Source organism: Myodes glareolus, chromosome X, assembly GCF_982192425.1.
Source record: "Myodes glareolus chromosome X, mMyoGla1.1, whole genome shotgun sequence".
Lineage (NCBI taxonomy): Eukaryota > Metazoa > Chordata > Mammalia > Rodentia > Cricetidae > Myodes > Myodes glareolus.
Genome location: NC_142053.1, coordinates 7,628,454 through 7,645,262, shown reverse-complemented (window position 1 = coordinate 7,645,262; position 16,809 = coordinate 7,628,454).

Here is a 16,809-nt window from a genome sequence, read left to right as displayed (position 1 = left end):
AAATCCAGTATATGTAGAGGAAACAGGTCCCAGTGTCATAGTCAATGGCTTTTCAGAAAGACTTCGGGCCAGCCACAGTCAGAGAATCCGGCCAAATTCCGAGAATCTGGTTAGATCACGTCCTCGTTCAGTCCCAGTCCAACTGGCCTTGGTAAACTCTCATCAGATCCGTTCCCTTGTATCAGTGGGTGATAGCATCCCTCGCAGTACTGATTTCGTTTTTCATGTTCTTCCTCCTTCTGCTCCTCATTTGGACCTCGGGGGGCTCAGTCCGGTGCTCCAATGTGGGTCTCAGTCTGTATCGCCGTCCTTCGCCAGATGAAGGATCTATGGTGATAAGCAAAATATACATCAGTATGGTCATGGGCCAAGGCCGATTCAGGCACCCTCTCCTCTGTCCAGAGAGCAATCTGGGGGATCTCTCCTTGGACCTGGGATCCCATATATAATCAAGTCTCCTGTAAACCCTAAAATGGCTCCCTTAGTTGAAATATATTGTTCCCTGATCCCATATTCATCCTTCCTCCCTCCCCCCCCCCATCCCCGGCCACCAAGCTTTCCCCGTTCCTCCCCTACTCCCTTCTCTCTAACCCTCTCCCCTTCCATCGACCCTCCCACCCCCCCATGCACCCGAGGTTACCTGGGACTCTTGTCTATTTCCTACCTCCTGGTGGATAGCTAAATAATCTTCATCAGGTTCATCTTCTTATTTAGCTTCACCAGGATCACGAATAATAGGCTCAAAGACCTTTAATTATGGTTAGAATCCACTTATGAGTGAATACATACCGTGTTCCTCTTTTTGGGTCTGGCTTACCTCACTCAGTAAAGCGTTTTCTATTTCCATTCATTTGCATGCAAAATTCAAGATGTCATTGTTTTTTACCGCCGAGTAAAACTCTAATGTGTATATGTTCCACACCTTTTTTAACCATTCTTCTATTGAGGGGCACCTAGGCTGTTTCCAGGTTTTGGCTATTACAAATAGTGCTGCTATGAACATAATAGAACAAATGCTTTTGTAGTATGTTAGGGAATCATTAGGGTATATTCCCAAGAGTGGTATTGCTGGGTCCTGAGGGAGGTTGACTCCCAGTTTCCTGAGAAACCGCCACACCGATTTCCACAGTGGCTGCACGAGTTTGCATTCCCACCAACAATGGATGAGTGTTCCCCTCACCCCACATCCTCTCCAGCATAGGCTATCGTTGGTCTTTTTGACTTTAGCTATTCTGACAGGTGTAAGATGGTATCTCAAAGTGGTATTGATTTGCATTTCCCTGATCGCTAAGGAGGTTGAGCATGATCTTAAGTGTCTTCTGGCCATTCGAAGTTCATCTGTTGTGAATTCTCTGTTAAGTTCAGTACCCCATTTTTTAAATTGGGTTAATTGGAGTTTTAGTGCCTAGTTTCTTGAGTTCTTTGTATATTTTGGAGATCAGACCTTTGTCTGATGAGGGGTTGGTAAAGATCTTCTCCCAGTCAGAAGGCAGCCTTTTTGTCCTACTGACAGTGTCCTTTGCTTTACAGAAGCTTCCCAGTTTCAGTAGATCCCATTTATTCATTGTTTCTCTTATTGTCTGTGCTACTGGGGTCCTACTTAGGAAGAGGCCTCCTGTGCCTAAATCTTGTAGACTACTTCCCACTTTCTCTTCTATCAGGTTCAAAGTGGACGGATTAATGTTGATGTCTTTAATCCATTTGGACTTGATTTTTGTGCATGGTGATAGATATGGATCTACTTTCATTTTTTACAGGTTAACATCCAGTTATGCCAGCACCATTTGTTAAAGATGCTTTCCTTCTTCCATTGTATACCTTTAGCTCCCTTGTCAAAAATTAGGTGTTCATAAGTTTGTGGGTTAATATCTGGGTCTTCTATTCGATTCCATAGGTCGACTTCTCTGTTCTTATGCCAAACCAAGCTGTTTTCAATACTGTAGCTCTATAATAGAGTTTGAAGTCAGGGATGGTAATGCCTCCAGAAGTTCTTTTATTGTATAAGATTGTTTTGGCTATCCTGGGTTTTTTGTTTTGCCATACAAACTTGATTATTGTTCTCTCAAGGTCTGTGAAGAAGTTTGCTGGGATTTTGATGGGGATTGCATTGAATCTATAGATTGCTTTTGGTAGAATTGCCATTTTTACTATGTTGATTCTCCCAATCCAAGAGCAGGGGAGGTCTTTCCATTTTCTAGTATCCTCCTCAATTTCTTTCTTCAAAGACTTAAAGTTTTTGTCAAATAGGTCTTTCACTTCCTTGGTTAGAGTAACCCCAAGATATTTTATCCTATTTGTGGCTATCATGAAGGTGATGCTTCTCTGATTTCCCTCTCTGCTTCTCTATCCTTTGTGTATAGGAGGGCCACTGTTTTTTTGGAGTTGATCTTGTGTCCTGCCACGTTACTAAAGGTGTTTATCAGCTGTAGGAGTTCTTTGGTAGATTTTTTGGGGTCACTTATGTAAACTATCATATCGTCAGCAAATAACGAAAGTTTAACTTCATCCTTTCCAGTACGAATCCCCTTGATCTCCTTATGTTGTCTTATTGCTATTGCTAGAACTTCAAGCACTATATTGAAGAGGTATGGAGAGAGTGGACAGCCTTGTCGCGTTCCTGATTTTAGTGGAAAGGCTTTGAGTTTCTCTCCATTCAGTTTGATGTTAGCTGTCGGCTTGCTGTATATTGCTTTTATTATATTTAGGTATGATCCTTGTATCCCCAGTCTCTCCAACACCTTTATCATAAATGGGTGTTGAATTTTGTCAAATGCTTTTTCAGCATCTAGTGAGATGATCATATGGTTTTTTTCTTTCAGTTTATTTATATGATGGATTACATTGATAGATTTGCGTATGTTGAACCAGCCCTGCATCTCTGGAATGAAGCCGACTTGATCATAATGGATAATTTTTCTAATGTGCTCTTGAATTCGGTTTGCCAGTATTTTATTGAGAATTTTCATGTCGATGTTCATGAGTGAGATTGGCCTGTAATTCTCTTTCTTGGTTGTGTCTTTGTGTGGTTTTGGTATTAGGGTAACTGTAGCTTCATAAAAGGAGTTAGGCAGTGACTCTTCTGTTTCTATATTGTGGAATACGTTAAGGAGTATAGGTATTAGCTCTTCCTGGAAGTTCTGGTAGAATTCTGCATTGAAACCATCTGATCCTGGGCTTTTTTTGGTAGGGAGATTTTTGATAACAGCTTCTAATTCTTCGCGACTAACAGGTCTATTTAGATTGTTCACCTGTTCTTGGTTCAACTTTGGTATATGGTACTTATCTAAAAAAATGTCCATTTCTTTTACATTTTCCAACTTTGTGGCATATAAACTTTCATAGTAAGATCTAATGATTCTCTGAATTTCCTCTGTGTCTGTGGTTATGTCCCCCTTTTCATTTCTGATCTTATTAATTTGCATGTTCTCTCTCTGCCGTTTGATTAACTTGGATAGGGGTTTGTCAATCTTGTTGATTTTCTCCAAGAACCAGCTTTTTGATTCATTGATTCTTTGGATTGTTTTCTCTGTTTCTATTTTGTTGATTTCAGCCCTCAGTTTGATTATTTCCAGTCTTCTAGACCTCCTGGGTGAATCAGTTTCTTTTTTTTCCTAGATCTTTCAAGTGTGCTGTTAAGTCTCCAATGTGTGCTTTCTCTGCTTTCTTTAAGTGGGCACTTAGTGCTATGAACTTTCCTCTTAGCACTGCTTTCATAGTGTCCCATAGGTTTGAGTATGTTGTGTCTTTGTTTTCATTAAATTCAAGGAAGAGTTTAATTTCTTTCTTTATTTCTTCCTTGACCCAGGGGTGATTTAGTAGTTGACTGTTCAGTTTCCATGAGTTTGTTGGCTTCCTGGGGGGAGCATTGTTGTTGAATTCTAATTTTAGTCCATGGTGATCTGACAAGACACAGGTAGTTACTAATATTTTTTTGTATCTGTGGAAGTTTGCTTTGTTACCGAGTATGTGGTCAATTTTCGAGAAGGTTCCATGAGCTGCAGAGAAAAAGGTATATTCTTTCCTATTTGGGTGGAGTGTTCTATAGATGTCTGTTAAGTCCATTTGATTCAATACCTCCAATAGGTCTCTCAATTCTCTGTTTGGTTTCTGTCTGATTGACCTGTTCATTGGTGAGAGAGGAGTGTTGAAGTCTCCTACTCTTAGTGTGTGTGGTTTGATGACCGCCTTGAGTTCTAGAAGAGTTTCTTTTACATATGTGGGTGCCTTTATATTAGGAGCATAGATATTCAGGATTGAGACTTCCTCCTGATGAATTGTTGCAGTTATGAGTATGAAATGTCCATCTCCATTTCTTCTGATTGATTTTAGTTTGAAGTCGATTTTGTTAGATATTAGAATGGCCATGCCCACTTGTTTCTTAGGTCCATTTGCTTGGAAAACCTTTTCCCAACCCTTTACTCTGAGTAAGTGTCTGTCTTTGTGGTTGAGGTGTGTTTCTTGTAAACAGCAGAATGTTGGATCCTGTTTTCGTATCCAATCTCTAAGTCTGTCCCTCTTTATAGGTGAATTGAGTCCATTGATATTAAGTGATATTAATGACCAGTGGTTGTTGACTCTGGTCATTTTTTTTTTTTTAGGTAGTAGAGTGTATGTGTTTTTCTTCTTTGATTTGTGCTTGTGAATGGTCGCTAGATGTTTGAGTTATTGTAGGTCGTGTTGGGAATGTTGGATTCCTTCGGTAGTGATTTTCCTTCTAATATTCTCTATAAGGCTGGATTAGTAGCTACGTATTGTTTAAATTTGTTTTTATCCTGGAATATTTTGTTTTCTCCGTTGATAGTGAACAATAGCTTGGCTGGGTATATTAGTCTGGGTTTGCATCCATGGTCTCTTAGTTTCTGCAGTACCTCTATCCAGGATCTTCTGGCTTTCATGGTTTCCATAGAGAAATCCGGTGTAAGCCTGACAGGTTTACCTTTATAAGTTACTTGACCTTTTTCCTTTGCAGCTCTTAAAATTTTTTCTTTAATATTTATGTTTTGTGTTTTGATTATTATATGGCGCGGGGATGTTTTTTTCTGATCCAATCTATTCGGTGTTCTGTATGCTTCTTGAACCTTCATAGGAATATCTTTCTTTAGGTTGGGAAAGTTTTCTTCTATAATTTTGTTGAATATATATTCCGGGCCTTTGATCTGCAGTTCTTCTCCTTCTTCAATCCCTATTATTCTTAGATTTGGTTTTTTTATTGTTTCCCAGATTTCCTGAATGTTTTGTGAAGAGAATTTGTTGGATTTGCCGTTTTCTCTGACCAGAGTATTTATTTTCTCTATGGTATCTTCAGAATCTGAGATTCGTTCTTCTATCTCTTGTATTCTATTGGTTATGCTTGATTCTGTAGTCTCCGCTCGTTTACCTAGGTTTTCCATATCCAGCCGGTTCTCGTTTTATGTTTTCTTCATTGCCTCCATTTCAGTTTTCAATTCTTGGACTGTTTCCTTTACTTGTTTGATTGTTTTTTCTTGGTTTCTCAGGGTATCACTCACGGATTTACTTATTTCTTCAAACTTTTTGTTATATTTCTCATCCATTTCTATACTCATTTCTTCAAACTTTTTGTTATACTTCTCGACCAGTTCCTTAAGGGAGTTATTCATATCCTGTTTAAGGGACTCTATTGCTTTCATAATGGCACTTTTTTTCCACTTCATCTGGGTTAGAGTGTTCAAATCCTTCTGTTGTAGGGTCGTTGGGATCTGATATTTTCATGTTGTTTTTCAGATTGTTGGAGGAGGTCTTGCCTTGGCGTCTGCCCATCTCTTCGTTCAAATGCTCTCTATTGGAACTTCTGGTATCGGGTCAGGTTCCCTTGTTGGGCAGGGAGTTCACTGATAGAATGCCTATCTTTCCCCAGGCAGGGTATTGAAGCACAGGCACTCCCTCTTTCCGGGATGCCCCTACAGAGCAGGCCCAGTGTGCAAGGCAGCTGAACTGGGGAAATTTTATGGCCTCAGTGGGAGGGGAGAAATATAGAAATTTGTACCTGGATGGAAGCTGGGAAGGCAGGCGGGAGAGCCTAGCAGGGTGGAAACAGCACTGCAGGCTGACCTGGGAGTCTATGGGGTCGTGGAAAGTCCTAGCTCCTCCTCGCCGGGCCCCTGCCGCGGGCCCGAATCAACTCACCACTCCGAAGGCCCTCTGGATGGAAGCTGGGATGGCTGGCGGGGAAGCTAGCAGGGTGGAGCCAGCAGAGCAGGCTGACCTGGGAGTCTATGGGGTCGGGGAGAGTCCTAGCTCCCCCTCGCCGGGCCCCTGCCACGGGCCCGAATCAACTCACCACTCCGAAGGCCCTCTGGATGGAAGCTGGGATGGCTGGCGGGGAAGCTAGCAGGGTGGAGCCAGCAGAGCAGGCTGACCTGGGAGTCTATGGGGTCGGGGAGAGTCCTAGCTCCCCCTCGCCGGGCCCCTGCCGCTGGCCCGAATCAACTCCCACTCCGAAGGCCCTCTGGCTGGAAGCTGGGATGGCTGGCGGGGAAGCTAGCAGGGTGGAGCCAGCAGAGCAGGCTGACCTGGGAGTCTGTGGGGTCAGGGAGAGTCCTAGCTCCCCCTCGCCGGGCCCCTGCCGCGGGCCCGAATCAACTCACCACTCCGAAGGCCCTCTGGATGGAAGCTCTCAAATATTTTTTTAAAAAATAATAACACCATATATTATCAATAACCAGTTAGAATGATGCAATGCTATAGAGTGTTTCAGGCAAGAAAATGGTGCAACAGGCTTCATGAAGATCACTTTGGGTGCTGTATAGACAGTGGGACTATAAGGTACATTAAAGAAAGTAAAAGTGACAAAAGTTGCTGTGCATGGTAGCACTTACCACTCTTCTTTGGAGTGCTGGGTAGAAGTCACTCCTTTAATCCCAGCACTCTGAAGAACAGAGGTAGGTGGATCTCTGTGAGTTACAGGTCAGCCTGGTCTACATAGTGAGATATAGCACAATCAGGGTTACACAGTGATACAATGTCTCGAAAAATGTTGCAAAAATATCAGTAACACATACGAAGGATAATGATGGCTCTTTGGAGATACAATGCAGAAGATGAAATATGGATGCAGAGTCAAAAGGAGGCATCCTTTGGTTGACTGTTGGGAGTTGAGAAAAAAGAAGTAGCTAGGGATATCCTAGGTATCTTATTTTCCTTGATTTACCTAACAAAGGGCCACCAACTGAGTACCTGTATCTACTAGTTTGGGTCATTCTAATAAAATACACATAGAAGGAGTGACTTAAACAATAGTAATGTGCTTTCTCGAAGTTCTGAAAGCTACAAGTCCACGAACAGTGTCTACAAATGTCATTCCTGTTTGGTGTGCAGCTAGCACCACATTTCTATATTAATAAGAATTTCTTCTGTGAACACCCTACTTACTGCATTAGGGCCCCATTCTTCTGACATCACTTAACTTTAATTACTTCCCAAAAGATCTTGTTCCAAATATAGTAGCATTGTAAGTTACAGTTTCGACAGAAAAATGGGTGGTTCTCAGTTTAGCCAATGATCATGGCTTTGTACAAGAGCAATGTGCTGTGTTGCAGTTCTAGAGGCTAGTTCCAGGTCATGGTTTCCACCCCATTGATTGTTCTGAGGATGCAAGAGATGCTCCACTCTATGCTTCTTCCCACAATTCATAAGTCTTTTTGTTTGCCTCTTTTAACATAATTTTATTATTTGAGAATTTCATATCATGCACCCCAATCCCACTCCTTTCCCAGTATCTCTGTATCTATAACTCACAACCATAATGTCCCTCATAAAAATTATGTTTTAAAAAATTAGTTAAAAACAAAAAACCCACTTTGCTCCTAACATTTCCCACCTCTCTAACACATAATTCATCAGTCTTGATTTATGTGTTATTTTGAATATTGTGAAAAAAAAATCTCATAATTCCCTGTGCAAAATGAAAATGATCCCCTTGTCCATCATATTTTCATTGATCATTCTACCTGACAAAGCAATACGAATGGTGACAGAAAGAGGCACTGGGACATAGAAATGGAAGGACAGATCAATGTTGGTACTTTATAGCAACATTTCAGGAACATAGGATAACATATCACACTCGTGTGCACACACGCAAATGCATACACACCTTTGCATTATAAGATTTATAGCATTTATCTATGTATAAGTCTCTCTCTCTCTCTCTCTCTCTCTCTCTCTCTGTGTGTGTGTGTGTGTGTGTGTGTGTATGTGTGTGTATACAAGTATAGACTGGAGAAGAGTATCAGATTCCCTGGACTGTGAACCATTCAACATGGGTGACAGGAAGTGAACTTGCTTTGTTTTCTGTTGTTGATAACAAAATACCACCAAGTGCATAAGTAACAAAGCAAACAGTCTGATTTAGGTCATTTTTTTTCTGCAAAGGGAAGAAATGAATGCTGTCCTTGCTGTCAGAGTCTCAAGGCAGTGAAGGGATGAATTGGTAAGATGTGGGGAATGGTCACATTTGACCATGTTCATATTGTGTGTCTTCCATATAAAATCATAATATTCCTGAACAGTTTGAAGCCTGATGAGTTTATATAATTCTAATCACCTCACAAAGTCCCTTCACCTGAACACCATATTAACTCTATAGCAACTACTGCCCATGATTTCAGGAATATCCCTTAGGTCATCAGACATTACACAGTGAATAGAGGAATGCCGTAGAGATACAGTGACCTGATGTGGGATTCACCTCTGTATGCTGTGAATATGTTTTATTATTATTATCATTGTATAATGAATAGAACTGTTTTGGCCAATACCTTAGCAGAGCAAAGCCAGGCAGGAAATTCAAATAGAGACAGAGAGAGTATGCAGAGTCAAGAAGACACCTTGTAGCTGCCAGAGGAGAAAGACGCCAGAACAGAACTTTGCACGGTAAGTCACAGCCTCATGGCAATACACAGATTAATACAAATGGATTAATTCAAGATGTAAGAGCTACCAAGAAATACGCCTAAGTTTTTGGCCAAACAGTGTTGTAATTAATACAGTTTATTTGTGATTATTTGGGTCTGGACAGCCAGGAAATTAAAAAGTGTTCTCCTTCTACAGTGGCCTGATTTTAAAATGCCAAAATCCCACATACTGTATTTTATACAGGAATATTGGGAAGATGCTATAAACCCCACCGCATCACATTTCTAGCCAATGTAACTGGAAAGATAGAGGTTCTATCCAATGAAAGATACAGGATAATAGCAGGTGTTGAAGTATGCTTCCATGCGAATTAGCAGTGAGAGGCTACCCAGGTATTTATGTTTTAGGGTAAAATGTAAGTAGTTACAAGTTTTAGCCTTTATTAAATAAAGGGGCATGTGTGTGCATGCCTCTCTCTCTCTCTCTCTCTCTCTCTCTCTCTCTGTGTGTGTGTGTGTGTGTGTGTGCATGTGTATGTATGTTCATGAGCTCACCTAGGACATAAATGGATATAGATAAATCTAAGTTCCCCGACCTAAGCCCTTCAATATTGAGAAGAACAGTCAGCAAGTGAGACACAAGTGAGGGGAAGCAGGGAAAGCAGAGTGATACTCTTCCTTGCTTACTGCTCCTCTCCGTGAAGAACCTAGAGAAGGACATGGTTGGCAGGTAAGTTATAGCATTGCCAATAGCCACAGAACATGGGAGTGAGAGGGAGATGTGTCAAGCTGCCAATTTTCAATCCCTTTGATAAGAGCTGGTTCCATGGAGGGGTGGGCTCCAAGGCTGCGCATTCGTGTTAAGGAGTATTCTGGGATGGGAGAGATAAGGGAAGGGAGAGAGGGGCTTAGAAATGCAGCAGAAAACTGTGCTGCTTGCTAGAGTGGAACACACAGAAGTCAAGGAATAATGTGTTTTAAGGTGAGGGAAATTAACACCATATTTGCATGGTGATGGGACTGGCAAAATAGAAAGGATTTCATGTTGCTGCAGAGAGAGTTAGATTTCCAATTCAGAACATAGAGAACAGTATCACTGTTAGGAAATAAATTTCTATTTAAGCATGAGGAAATGTCTGGTACAGAGAGAGGTAAAGAAACACCACTGGAAAGATTTTGAAGCAATTTCTGTTCCATTTTTCTGATTGTTATTGAATATGAAGAAGGGAAGGCCTAGGGACCTTAAGGAGAAAGTCAACTGGCAGTCAAGGCATGGGACTGAAATGATACAAAATATGAACATCCTGAGTAGGGGAGAGTGCCTACCCAAGACCACCGGACGTTGTGAGCCTATAGGGTAAGCAATTTGTTCATCAAATTTTGTGATTCTTTTTCATCGCATGGAGACTCTGAGAGAAGAGGGATGGGATAATGTTACCTACTTTCTTTCTGATAAACTGGAGCACAAGCAAGGAGGGCAAATGAGTGACTGTGGTAAGAAAACAGAATGTCTGAAAAAGCTGAGAACAGAACTTCTGGGAAATGTTACTGGACCAAGAAAATAGAGCGGAAGTGCAACCACTTAGGAGGGGCTGTTCTCCCGACATGCTCATTCTTGCATAGGCTCAGTGCCTGCTCTGTGCCTTCATAAGTGCTCAGGAGGAGGCCACAGGCTGACTTGGAGGTGACTAATTTGATCCTTGTTTCCAGGATTCTGGAGAGCTTTGGAATACAGATGAAGCCACTGCTGTGAAGCAACTGCTCTTTTCACACTCCTGGAAATCCCACAAGTCAACAAAGGGATCCATAGGTGGTCCAGGTGAAAAGTCAAAGTACTCTCTTGGTTCTCCACTAAGTCCCAGATGGACCTTGGTGGTCACTGGTTGTTGACAGGTGAGGAATGTGGGAAAGAAGGGCAGCACTAAGCCAGGAAACCATGTCACTTTTCTTGGGGAATTTACTGTGTACAAGTACCGCACATAGACTTCTATCGCAGACCATGTGCCCAAAGATTCAGCTTTACATCACCCCATTATATCAGTTCTCACTTAAAACCTTAAAGCCTATTTCCTTGTTGAAGCCATGCCTCACTTTTCCAGCTCCTCTCTCACCTACCTGCCCCGCAGGCTAGAACTTGGATTACACAAACACTTGAATTTGCTGTTCTAAATACTGCAATTTGTCTGTCCTGTCTGCTGATCTTTGCCTCTCTGCAGTTGACATGTTTTGATTCTGTAGGATTGTGGCTTTTGTTTTATCAACAAGGTAACTATGTTGTTAATTACCCATTGACTGCTGGGGTCACGGCCTCCATCTGGGCAGGAAATATTCATGGTTCCAGAAGTTTCAGGCATCTTGGCATTTACCTGTCATTGTCAATCTCTCGCCCATTCACCACCCCCATCTCTGCAGTGTCTATGCCATGCAAAAATTTCCAGAAGCTAGTTGGAGACACCAAATTGTTGGTAGTGTTTTGAGTTGCCCCATCTACCAATTACCTCCCTGGAGTCTTCAGACTGTAGCTATCAAAGGGGCCAGAACTCTGATGGAGGGGGAAGCCTGAGGAAGGGCTGACCATTTACTGGCTAAGTACACTTGAGCCAGATGGACTCCACTTTCTTGCCAGATCCTCTCAGCTTCTGTGCAGTGGTTCCAAATAATCTTGATTTCCCCCTTCTTCTTGTCTCAAGCAACTGATTTTCTCTGTGAAATGTTTTCCTGGCGTTGACTATACATAGAATCCACAAAGATGCTCATCTTTAACATTGTGGAAAGCCCGTCAAGTTCTGCAAGGTCCTGAGTTATGGGAATGAAGGTCTGATCCAACAATGACCCATTGTGAAGCAGTTTAGTAGAGGCAATGCTGCACATACAGCAGGTGCTCAACAGTTAAGGACACTCTACCCACCTGAGTTCTACATTTTGGGCAAGCCATGGAGATGCAGAGACAGGAGGGAAGAACCTCATGGTGTATAGAATACTGGCAGTGCAAGAAGGCAAAAAGGTGCAGAATTTTTGTATTGAACCCAATGGTTCATCGAAACTGAGGGCAGAGTATATGATGGGAAGAAATAAACAACAAAAGAGGAAAAAAAATCCATAGGACCCATAGGAAGAACTTGGATTGCGCTGGAGAATAGAAGACCACGCAGTATCTTGTTTACACAGTAATGCTGAAAAGCAAAATTGTTTAACATCGCCTGTGCTATCTTTAAATCTAACACTAGCTGTGAACCTGAGTTATTTTTTAATTTGATGTTTGAAATGAATAATATGTATTTTGGTCAATCTGTCCCAATTCCTTCTAATTCCTCACATTACCCTCCCCACCAGCACTCCCCACCAATTTCATGAACTCATTTTAAATCCAGAGTCTTTTTAGCACAGCCAGTTTGTGCATTGGTGTAGGGCCTTTCACTGGAACATGAACAGCCTATGAGAGGCAAGATCTGACCACATCAATGAATTAGTTTCCAGGAAGTCAAGTGTCAAAGAGCCTGAGGTGAGGGATATCAGTAACATGTACAAATGCTCAGCACAGGCATCCATCCAATAGTGTGAGAATTGCACCAAGTAGACGAAGTAAAAGGTCCCCTTGGAGTGCACCAAAGGCTCAGATGCAGGTCTTCAGATAGCATGAGAGCACAGCAAGTGGAAGAGTGATGGCTGGGGACATGTGCACAGCTCAGGCAGGGTGAACGGTGCCCAGATGCTAGAATCTTCCCTTTCGTTGTCAAGATACACTTCAAAAAATTGCTCAGTACATAGCCCTGGCTATTAGCCAGTGCTGTGGGGTGTGGTTTGAAGACTTGAGGAAGGCTATGAATTGAGGTTGGTAGTTTTAATAACATTCTTCCTTCTTTAATGTTACAAGCCGCAACATTATACGGTAAATGCTCGGTCACCTTTTCATGAGTGACTTATTAGAACCAAGGTATCTGGTAAAGGCTAAAGCAAAGGCAAGGCTTTTCGCATTATTGCTTTATGAATAAAGTGGTTTTCCTTTGCTATAGACTTTGCTCTAGCTAACTCCCTTTCTATTACATTTTTGGGAATTAATTCTCTAGTACAGACCAGGCTTCTGTTCCTCTCCCCTAGGTAAATGGAGAAATCTTCCTTCCTGCAATTATCTTTACCAGCAGGTATTTAGTCATTGCTTATGGTCCAGGCATAAAACATCCCATCTAAGATATTCACAGATCCCTAAGGACATAGAATTACTACCTGCCCAAACTGCTGCTCTGGTTTTACCCTACGAAGAGAACAGTCTATAACAGCATAGCCCGGAACTGAGAATTTAGAGGCCTAGGTCCCTTCTTTGTTTCTACTGCCTAAAGAAAATTTCTAGACCTAGGCCAATTAAAAAAAAAAACTGAAGCATCCGGTGTCTTCACTTTGTGATCAAGAGCCATGAGTTTCTCCCTGACTGTTCACATAGGTTGCCTAGTTACCTGATATTCTCTATGAACACTGGGAGAAAAGATAAAGTGTGCTGATTTAAAAAATATGTGCCCTATTAATAATTTTACTTGAACTAAATCTTTCTAACCACCTAAAAATGTAGAGTATCCCACTAACTGTGCCCTCCCTGATGATTTAATTCCTTTCTTAACTTTCTCCATCAAAGCATACACGGACGAGTATTACCCACTCCCAGAGGCCCACAGATCTCTCTCTCTCTCTCTCTCTCTCTCTCTCTCTCTCTCTCTCTCTCTCTCTCTGTGTGTGTGTGTGTGTGTGCGTGTGTTTGTGTGTGTGTGAAAACCCTTTTATGATTACCTATGGGGCAAAATAATTCTGTCCCTGGAACCTGCTAGGGCTGAGGAATTGCTGGTTTTAAGAATAAATATGACTGGGAACGTTTGTGACAGGTAGGGCAAGGAAGAACAAGGAGAACTAAGAACAATAAAGAACAAGGATAACAAGTAATGAGTGGATCAAGGAGAAATGATCGATGGAAGAGAGAAGAATAAAGAATTATGGACAGATTATTCCTGCTGTGAATAGATATCTTACTCCTCATATCTTTACCCTCAGATTTATAGCCCCCTTTATCTATTTGTGCTGTCCTTAACTGAACCCTGTTTCTTTATTATCAAATGCATTTGGAAATAGGACTGTTTATAAATGTTTGGTGCTGATTTCACAGAAAACTCCTGAATATGCAGTTCTAAGCCTGTGAATGTAATGTTGCTTTATATACAGGCCATGCCTTGTCCTGTCTCCATGAGTGTGAGCAGGTGTGGGTACAGTGACTACCTAGAAGTGCTGGTGTGTTTCATCCTTTAACCTCCACAAGTCACACACAGATGTAACTCCTATATTTTTCCAGATAGGTTACTTGAACTTGGTCTCATGCTAAGAAGATAAATTCAAACCGACACACCCCAGGTCTCCAAGGGTTATAGTAAGTTGCTTCATCTTGGGGCCACCTTATTGGTATTGTTGCTAGGAGCAGAAAAGCACATGAGAGGCGATTGCAGGTGCCTACTTTAATCTTGGGGCTATTGACTACTGTGTTGGTGGCAGTGTAGGAAGGATAGGGACTGGGACTTCCTTTTCAGTCTCTCCAATCTAGAGGATTCTTCAAGCTGTTCCTATGGTGTTTTAGTGGCGGGGCTCCTGGATCACCAAATGAGGCCAGTTCCATCTATTAAACCCTGAGCTCCCAAGCTCCAGAGAACTTCTCTGTGCTTCTACTTCCCCACAACTGGTATGGTCTGAGCATCTGGAGTGAGGGAAACAGTCAATCCAGGAAACTCTGACATGTCAGCAGTACCCAGCTACCGAATACTGTATTCAGCTATTCCAGACCTCCTCAAGGAGGTAGACATCAAGAACAGACACATCCTAAACAGTGAAGTCAAGCAATGAATCTCACAAGTGGTCTCCAGGCTCTTGGGCTTCCCATGTCTCTCCTTAAAACTTGCTCAATATTAGACCTTCATTCAGCAGTCCTATGCTCTGTGGAGAAAGTATTCTTTTTACCAACATTTTATTCTCCAGCTGATGACCAAAGAACTACAATGACTTTGCAAATGCTTAGATTTATCTATAATTGTGAGAACAGGGAATGCTGTCTAGAAACCCACTGAGTAAACTCCAAAGTCATGCTGGCACCAGGGCGGTTGAGTTGCTATCAAAAGCCCATCCTCCTGATGTCCTCAGAACCAGAATCACCTCTGGAAGATGCCATCTCCAAATCCATCAAATTGGAGGGTGTGGCTTCTGATGAACTTAGAGAGCACACGAGCATTCTTTTTATAAACACTGGTAAAAATCATGTCACCTAAGGAATGTCATAGCATTCTTGGTTGTCCTTTGCTTTCTTACAATAACAGTTCATTGCCTTCCAGAGACATGGGATGATTTCTGACAGAACTACCCAAGCCCTGAACCCGCCCACTTCCACCACTGTGAAACTAGTGGGTGATATATTCTCCTTGGTGCTAGAACAATCAACAAAATCACCCTTTTGGCTGCAGGGCTGAGGAGATGAGCCCTGGCTCACTCTGACTAGTCAGTCTACTCTAATTGTAGGTCCCAGCTTCTATGGTAGACCCTGTCTTAAAAAGTAATATAGAGACAACACACACACACACACACAAAGGCAGACCAAACAAACAAAAGACTGTGGACAGAAGAGAGAAGCCTATTTTCATAGCTACACAGGAGGGTAGCAGCCACTGACCCCTGTAAGTTTGGCAAATGGGCTGATATTCTAGGAACAGGCAATGTATGAAATATTTAGGTCTAGAACTTCAGGCAATAGGCATGGGTTCACCAAGCCAGTAACATTCATAGGATCTCAAAATCAACCACACAGACATAAGACTTAGAGTAAAGCGCAGTGTTTATAAAGCAAATATGTACCTTATTTTGTACAGATAGTAATTTCTCACAATTGGATATCCATTTAACATACCCAATGTAACAGGGTTGTAGGGCTACAGAAGAGAGGTGGAAATAAAACAAGATTAAGGCCCCAGAATCAGGGGTAAGGGTCTGATGGAATAGTTTTTTTCTATATCACAAATTGTGGTGGTATTTTTTTATATTATTTTGGAAAGAAAATTCCCATGAAATTTTGCTCATTGGAGTCCGATTACCCCATGAAACAGTGTGGGACAAGCAGGGACCAGTGAATATTTGTTATCACACCTGAATTCAGATGTACCAATTTGCTTCTGGAGCATCATTCTTAGCAAAGTAATTGTGCTTTAAAATAACTACAAACTCAATTTTTGAGTAGAGAAAAGTAATCAACCCACCCTCCCGCCTAAAGGGTCTCTGCCCACTTGATGTGTCCCTTTCCCACACAGACCATGGTGGTCTGTCTTCTGCCTCATCTTCCCCTCATGGATGAGGACTGGTGTCCTCTTCAGGATGAAAATAGTGGGGATTTTCTTGGCCAGGGGGTGCAAAGTGTGGCCCGCCCTCTCTTAGGTAGTCACGAGTGGAAAGCTGAAAACAATAGGGGGAGCGTGGTAAAGTTAAATATTTTGCTAGTGTTCTTTGACCCATTTTGTGGTGATAGGAGTATCCCTTTATTTTAAGCTAGCGAGCAGTTGGCAAATGTCTCTGCAGTTTGGGATAACAGGGTGCTAGCAGGAGACAGAGGTCTGAGAATGACATGAGGCCTGTCCCATTCTTTCTTCCAGATGCCTCTGGAAGAAGAGGCCCAGAATCCCTCCTGATCCAAAAGAAGAAAGCTATTGGATATCTCTAGCATGTTTATTCTCTTGGCCATGAAGCCAAGGATTATTTCCTTTACTAAATGATAATGTTCTGCACTGTGTCCCATGGCAATATTCCATAGATGCATGAAATTTTCTGAGGTCCTCACATAGATGTGTGAATCAAGACTTTCAAATGATTGGGGATCACTTACATGTGACCTTGGTGATGGGTACTGTGACTCTCTTATCTAGTTTTT